The following is an 8,221-nucleotide window of genomic DNA, read 5'->3' on the forward strand; positions in this document are numbered from 1 at the left end:
CCCACCTAAGCCATGACATCACACATCAGGGCCAATCGATTAGGTGTTGCCTGGACATCGGCCATGTTTACTGCGAGGGTGTGTGTGTGTGTGTGTGTGTTTCTCCTCATAAAAGGGAGTAGTATTTATGGGTTAGCCATTAGCCTGCAGTAGCACTGTGTTCTGTGGTGTGTATTGGTGTTAATGGGTAAGAGCTTGCTATGTGGTTGATGGGTAACCAGATGATAAGGAGGCAGGGACACTGAAACAAAGCTGGTTAGGGTGTGTGTGTGTGTTTGTGTATGTGTATGTGCATGTGCGCATGCATGTATATGTGCGCGTGTTTGTGCATGTGTGTGTGTTTACTGTGGCCTACGTGTGTAAAAATGGGCTGCATGCTGACAATTCATTCTTAGGGACCTTTGAGGGTGTGCACACCTTCGTTCCAGCCCTAGACTAACATACACACCTGTTTCAACTAATTAACAAATCACCATGCCCTGAATACTTGAAACAGGTGTTAGGGTAGGGTTGGAGCAAAAATTGTGCTCATCAAGTGGTTCCCACACAGGAAAGGATGAGAAACACTGATGTACATTAAAGGAGTCACACCAACACTGTACAGTCTGCAGCGATTGCCATTTTTACTGTCTTAGATTGGCAGATTGGTTGGTTATGTTGGCAGTAGTGTTGGCACCATACCTTTACACTTGTGGAGCAACCAAAGTCCACTGCGGCAGATTTAACCTAATAATTGAATAGCACAAATGGTTAAAACAGGGCATATAACAATTCCAGTAGCACATAGCGTCTTGTTTGCTCTCCTTGAGCTCTATCTCTCGCTCTCTCTCTGTAAGCCTGCATGGGGGATAGGTTACAACATGCAATATAATATATCTCACATGCTTTGGGCCACAATACTCATAGAATTCTACAGGACAATGTCAGGACATCCGTCTTCGAGCTGAAACTGAAGAGCCTGCAGCAAGACAATGATCCAAAACTCACAATCAAGTCTACATGAAAATAGCTAAAAAGCAACACATTTGAACTTATACTGTATCTAAGTAACATAATAATAAAAAACATCCCATCAAAACCTTCAGTCTAATCCATCAGTTTAAGCATCTATGGTGGAAGGTGGCCGAGCTACAGCGAAAATCGCTCTTCTCACGAAAATGTCTGTAGCGTCCCGCTTTGTCTGAAGTCGGTAGCGCTGATGTGCCACCTTCTGTCTGTGGCGTCCTGACCATTTGAGATACAAACTAATATGACCCCATGGAAAAGTGAGACTCTCACGAACACTATGGTGTTCTCCATTTTGCTCTACGACCCCCACAAGTGTTACAGGTCTGAAGGTAATTCATACCAATGAATGGAAGTATGGAGGTAGTTTTGTGCCAACAAAAATAAGGGGTTAAAAATGTGTCCAAAGAAACGTATCTCCTAGATATATTGTATCTTGACATGCTATATATAATTTGACCACATTAGTGCATTTGTATTGTGACAATAATCCATATAAAGTACAGTAATTTGTTAAATTAGAGGGACATGTGAATGTGAAACCATTGTTGCAATACTATGAAAGACTGAAGTAATGGGAAATCGAATGAGAGATGGCTGATCTTCTTCTGTTGGAAGATTTGACACACTGCATTTCGACAGAGATCATGTTTTTAGAGATAAGTGGGACTTTTTTGCAGAACATAGAGATTGGCAAATCAGATATAATTTCCCAAAACCAATATTATAGGATATTTGTGAAGATTTAAGACCTAGTTTAGAAAGGCAAACACATTCCTTTTCAGTGCTATCCACCCTCAAGTGCTATCCACCCTCAGGTTTCTGTCAATGGGCACTTTTCAGCGGGAGCTTGCCCGATGGGCATATCACATCCCTCGATGAGCCAATGTTTTGGATGAAATCATTGGCAAAATGAACTGTAATATACAATTTCCATACACCATCACACAACAGGTTGAAGTCAAGAGGGATTTCTTTGCCATCAATGGGCTTCCCAAACACAAACAGAGAAATAGACAGCACCCACTTCGGCATTAAAGCTCCATCCCAAAACGAGTTAAACTACATCCTCAGAAAAGGCTTCCACTCTTATGTGCAGGTAATAGGTTATGTGATCTACAGAAATGCTGCTGAATCTGGTGGCCGTGTGGAGCGCACGACTTGTTAATTCTGTAGATCAGCAATGTAGGCTTATAAGCCTACAGGAGGGAGCTGTTGACGATGGATGGCTTATTGGTGAGTGTTGCCTACTCATTTGAAGTATATTTGCCATTGCTAAAGCAACTTGAACTGTACTGTTGGTCCTCTCTTTGTTGCTATGTTTAATTTTTACTTGTCAAATCACAACTGAGCAAGCCAAATTAAAACTTTGAGAATTTGTGATTTTAAAAAAAAAAATTGAGGGGTTGGGCCGTTGTAGACTATTTCATAATACAGTGATGTATTTTCCCCACAGGCTTTAAAGGGATGACCATATGTTGTTAACCTTTAAAAGTCTATGCCATTGGGGGGATTATACGAAGGTATAAAGCAAAGCAGTTTGACACATACAACAACAGTGACACATGGAGTAAAACAAACATACAGTAGAAATATAAGGCTATATACAATGTGAGCAAGTGAGTTGAGATAAGGGAGGTAAAGGCAAAAAAAAGGCCATGGTGGCGAAGTAAATACAATATAGCAAGTAAAACACTGGAATGGTAGATTTGCAGTGGAAGAATGAGCAAAGTAGAGATAGAAATAATGGGGTGCAAAGGAGCAAAATAAATATATAAATACAGTAGGGAAAGAGGTAGTTGTTTGGGCTAAATTATAGATGGGCCATGTACAGGTGCAGTAATCTGTGAGCTGCTCTGACAGCTGGTGCCTAAAGCTAGTGAGGGAGATAAGTGTTTCCAGTTTCAGAGATTTTTGTAGTTCGTTCCAGTCATTGGCAGCAGAGAACTGGAAGGAGAGGCGGCCAAAGGAAGAATTGGTTTTGGGGGTGACCAGAGAGATATACCTGCTGGAGCGAGTGCTACAGGTGGGTGCTGCTATGGTGACCAGCGCGCTGAGATAAGGGGGGACTTTACTTAGCAGGGTCTTGTAGATGACCTGGAGCCAGTGAGTTTGGCGACGAGTATGAAGCGAGGGCCAGCCAACGAGAGCGTACAGGTCGCAGTGGTGGGTAGTATATGGGGCTTTGGTGACAAAACAGATGGCACTGTGATAGACTGCATCCAATTTATTGAGTGGGGTGTTGGAGGCTATTTTATAAATGACATCGCCTAAGTCGAGGATTGGTAGGATGGTCAGTTTTACAAGGGTATGTTTGGCAGCATGAGTGAAGGATGCTTTGTTGCGAAATAGGAAGCCAATTCTAGATTTAACTTTGGATTGGAGATATTTGATATGAGTCTGGAAGGAGAGTTTACAGTCTAACCAGACACCTAGGTATTTGTAGTTGTCCACATATTCTAAGTCAGAGCCGTCCAGAGTAGTGATGTTGGACATGCGGGCAGGTGCAGGCAGCGATCGGTTGAAGAGCATGCATTTAGTTTTACTTGTATTTAAGAGAAATTGGAGGCCACGGAAGGAGAGTTGTATGGCATTGAAGCTCGCCTGGAGGGTTGTTAACACAGTGTCCAAAGAAGGGCCAGAAGTATACAGAATGGTGCCATCTGCGTAGAGGTGGATCAGAGACTCACCAGCAGCAAGAGCGACATCATTGATGTATACAGAGAAGAGAGTCGGTCCAAGAATTGAACCCTGTGGCACCCCCATAGAGAGGCCCGGACAGCTGACCCTCCGATTTGACACACTGAACTCTATCAGAGAAGTAGTTGGTGAACCAGGCGAGGCAATCATTTGAGAAACCAAGGCTGTCGAGTCTGCCGATGAGGATGTGGTGATTGACAGAGTCGAAAGCCTTGGCCAGGTCAATGAATACGGCTGCGCAGTATTGTTTCCTATCGATGGCGGTTAAGATATCGTTTAGGACCTTGACCGTGGCTGAGGTGCACCCATGACCAGCTCTGAAACCAGATTGCATAGCGGAGAAGGTATGGTGGGATTCGAAATGGTCGGTAATCTGTTTGTTGACTTGACTTTTGAAGACCTTAGAAAGGCAGGGTGGGATAGATATAGGTCTGTAGCAGTTTGGATCAAGAGTTCCCCCCCCCTTTGAAGAGGGGGATGGCCGCAGCTGCTTTCCAATCTTTGGGAATCTCAGACGACACAAAAGAGAGGTTGAACAGGGTAGTAATAGGGGTGGCAACAAATTTCGGGCAGATAATTTTAGAAAGAAAGGGTCCAGATTGTCTAGCCCGGCTGATTTGTAGGGGTCCAGATTTTGCAGCTCTTTCAGAACATCAGCTGACTGGATTTGGGAGAAGGAGAAAAATGGGGAAGGCTTGGGCAAGTTGCTGTGGGGGGTGCAGTGCTGTTGACCGGGGTAGGGTTAGCCAGGTGGAAAGCACGGCCAGCCATAGAAAAATACTTATTGAAATTCTCAATTATAGTCGATTTATCGGTGTTGACAGTGTTCCCTATCTTCAGTGCAGTGGGCAGCTGGGAGGAGGTGTTCTTATTCTCCATGGACTTTACAGTGTCCCAGAACTTTTTTGAGTTTGTGTTGCAAGGAAGCAAATTTCTGCTTGAAAAAGCAAGCCTTGGCTTTTCTAACTGCCGGTGTATATTGGTTTCTAGCTTCCCTGAAAAGTTGCATATCAAGGGGGCTGTTAGATGCTAATGCAGAACGCCATAGGATATTTTTGTGCTGGTTAATGGCAGTCAGGTCTGGAGAGAACCAAGGGCTATCTGTTCCTGGTTCTAAATTTCTTGAATGGGGCATGCTTATTTAAGATGGTGAGGAAGGCATTTTTTTAAATAACCAGGCATCCTCTACTGACGGGATGAGATCAATATCCTTCCAGGATACTCCGGCCAGGTCGATTAGAATGGCCTGCTCGCTGAAGTGTTTCAGGGAGCGTTTGACAGTGATGAGTGGAGGTCGTTTGACCGCTGACCCATTACGGATGCAGGCAATGAGGCAGTGATCGCTGAGATCTTGGCTGAAAACAGCAGAGATGTATTTAGAGGGCAAGTTGGTTAGGATGATATCTTTGAGGGTGCGGCTTTGGGGTGGTACCTGGTAGGTTCATTGATAATTTGTGTGAGATTGAGGGCATCAAGCTTAGATTGTAGGATGGCTGTGGTGTTAAGCATGTACCAGTTTAGGTCGCCTAGCAGCACGAGATCTGAAGATAGATGGGGGGCAATCAGTTCACATATAGTGGCCAGAGCACAGCTGGGGGCAGAAGTGGTCTATAGCAGGCGGCAACGGTGAGAGAGGTTAGAGAGGTGGATTTTTACAAGTAGAAGTTCAAATTGTTTGGGTACAGACCTAGATAGTTGGACAGAACTTGGCAGGCTATCTTTGCAGTAGATTGCAACACCGCCCCCTTTGGCCGTTCTATCTTGTATGAAAATGTTGTAGTTAGAGATGGAGATTTCAGAGTTTTTGGTGGTATTCATAAGCCAGGATTCAGACATGGCTAGAACATCCGGGTTGGCAGAGTGTGCTAAAGCAGTGAATAAAAGGCTTCTAATGTTAACATGCATGAAACCAAGGCTATTACGGTTACAGAAGTCATCAAAAGAGAGCGCCTGGGAATAGGAGTGGAGCTAGGCACTGCAGGGCCTGGATTCACCTCTACATCACCAGAGGAACAGATGAGGAGTAGGATAAGGGTACGGCTAAAAGCTATGAGAATTGGTCATCTAGAACGTCTGGAACAGAGAGTAAAAGGAGGTTTCTGGGGGCGATAAAATAGCTTGAAGGTATAATGTACAGACAAAGGTATGGTATGATGTGAATACAGTGGAGGTAAACCAAGGCATTGAGTGATGATGAGAAAGATATTGTCTCTAGAAACAAAATTGAAACCAGGTGATGTCATTGCATGTGTGTGTGGTGGAACTGAAAGCTTGGATAATGTATAATGAGCAGGGCTAGAGGCTCTACAGTGAAATAAGCCAATAAACACTAACCAGAACAGCAATGGACAAGGCATATTGACATTAAGGAGAGGCATACTTAGCTGAGTGATCATAAAGGTCCAGTGAGTAGTCAGGTTGTTTGGGGTCACGGCGATTCAGACAGCTAGCCGGACCATCGGTAGCAAGCTAGCATAGGATGGAGGTCTGTTTTTAGCCACCTCTTGCATTTCAGTCGGAAGATTAGTGGGGTACCGTGTGGTAGAGGGGATGAATCCAATTGGCAAAATAGATATAGTTATAGTGACCCAAGAAAAATTGTCAGATTGAAAAATTGTCCGATCGTCCTATTCAGATAGCAGCTGATAAGACAGCTAACGATTAGCGGGCCGCAGATGGGCGTTCAGGTAACGTCGCGATGGAGGGGCAAGTTGGATAACTTCCTCGGGCAGATAAAGTCGGTAGTCCAGTCATGAAGGCCCGGTGGGGCTCCGCATTGGCAGTAAAACGGGTCCGGATAGGTGATTGTAGCCCAGGAGTGGCTGATGGAACTCTTCAGCTGGCTAGCTCCGGAATAAATAATGTTTGCTCCGGGATCGACGTAAGCCAATAGTCACATGGATAGCACAGTTCTTGTGCTGACGTTGGTTCCAGAGGCCGTTTGAAACTTCTTAGTGAGTGTTGCAACTGAGGACAGATAATTTTTAAGCGTTATGCGCTTCAGCACACGACAGTCCTGTTCTGTGATCTTGTGTGGCCTACCACTTCACGGCTGAGCCGTTTTTGCTCCTAGACATTTCCACTTCACAATAACAGCACATACAGTTGACCAGGGCAGCTCTAGCAGGGCAGAAATTTGACGAACTGACTTGTTGGAAAGGTGGCATCCTATGACGGTGCCACGTTGAAAGTCACTGAGCTCTTCAGCAAGGCCATTCTTCTGCTAATGTTTCTGTATGGAGATTGAATGGCTGTGTGCTTGATTTTTTTACACCTGTCAGCAACAGGTATGGCTGAAATAGCTGAATCCACTAATTTGAATGGATGTCCACATACTTTTGTATATATATAGTGTAGGTACTGTACGTGCCTGCGTACCTACTTGTGTAAGTTTCAGGGTGCATGTATGTGTGACTGGATATTCCAGCACTGGTACATCCACAGAAGAAATCAGGTGTAGAATATGATCTTGTTTATTTGTACACTTTATCGCTCAACACACTTTAGAATCACTCAGACAGGCCACTCCACCTTGGACAAACTAATCATATATTAGCAGCGATAAGATAACCTGGGCTGCATCCCAAATGACACCCTATTACCTAGTGCATGACTTTTGTCCGGGCCCTGGTCAAAGGTTGTGCACTATTAGGTAATAGGGTGCCATTTGGGACGTAGCCGTCAATCTGTATAAATAAAGCACACATTAAGTGTTTGTTCAGTCAAATAGAAAAAGATTTTAGATGAATGCTGATCAATACTTCTGAAGAGCAGAAGACTTGAATTACAGGCTGTCATTGTGTATGGCTGGTTTCCCAGCCACAGAAGCCCAGCAAGTGTTGAAACCGGTTCAGGGAACAGAACCGAAACAGAAAAATAACAAAACATTTCTAGGAACAGAAATGGAACCAGGAACCAAAGAGATCCATACTGTTCCGAAACAGAAACTTTATTTTAAAAGCATTGGAACCGGTTTATAACATAATTTTACATTGCAGGCATGTTTTTCTAGTCCCACAACAAAATGCAACAAAACGCCTCTGAAAAGCCCTCACTCTGACACTCAGAAACTTATTCCATTGTCTACCAGGAAGCTGAAAATCTTTGCCTGTGAGTATTTAGACCTCCCGCCCCTCCCCCACCCAAGAGTAATCTACTCTTCTGATTCAGAAGATAGGGAGAGAGATTATTTTATTAGCTTGAGAAGAATGGATAAACTTTTTCAATGTTAGTTAAGGATACTATAGGCCTAGTTATCACGTTTCATGTTGGATTTAACTACAAAAAGTTAAGACAAGTTTTTAATTCTGGTGCCGCTCTGCACACATAAGCTTGTTAGCTAGCTAGCTCAAAGGACGTTCAAAGTTCCTCCATAGAAGCCACTCTTCCTAGGTATAATTCTGCGGATCTAATTCATATAACGCATGTCGTAACAAGACGTACAGTGCTTCAAGCCACCTCCTCTACAATCTTGCTCCCCACCTGCAAATTTCAACCGCATCTTGCGCCATAGGCT

Source organism: Oncorhynchus clarkii, chromosome 10, assembly GCF_045791955.1.
Source record: "Oncorhynchus clarkii lewisi isolate Uvic-CL-2024 chromosome 10, UVic_Ocla_1.0, whole genome shotgun sequence".
In the NCBI taxonomy this organism is placed as follows: Eukaryota; Metazoa; Chordata; class Actinopteri; order Salmoniformes; family Salmonidae; genus Oncorhynchus; species Oncorhynchus clarkii.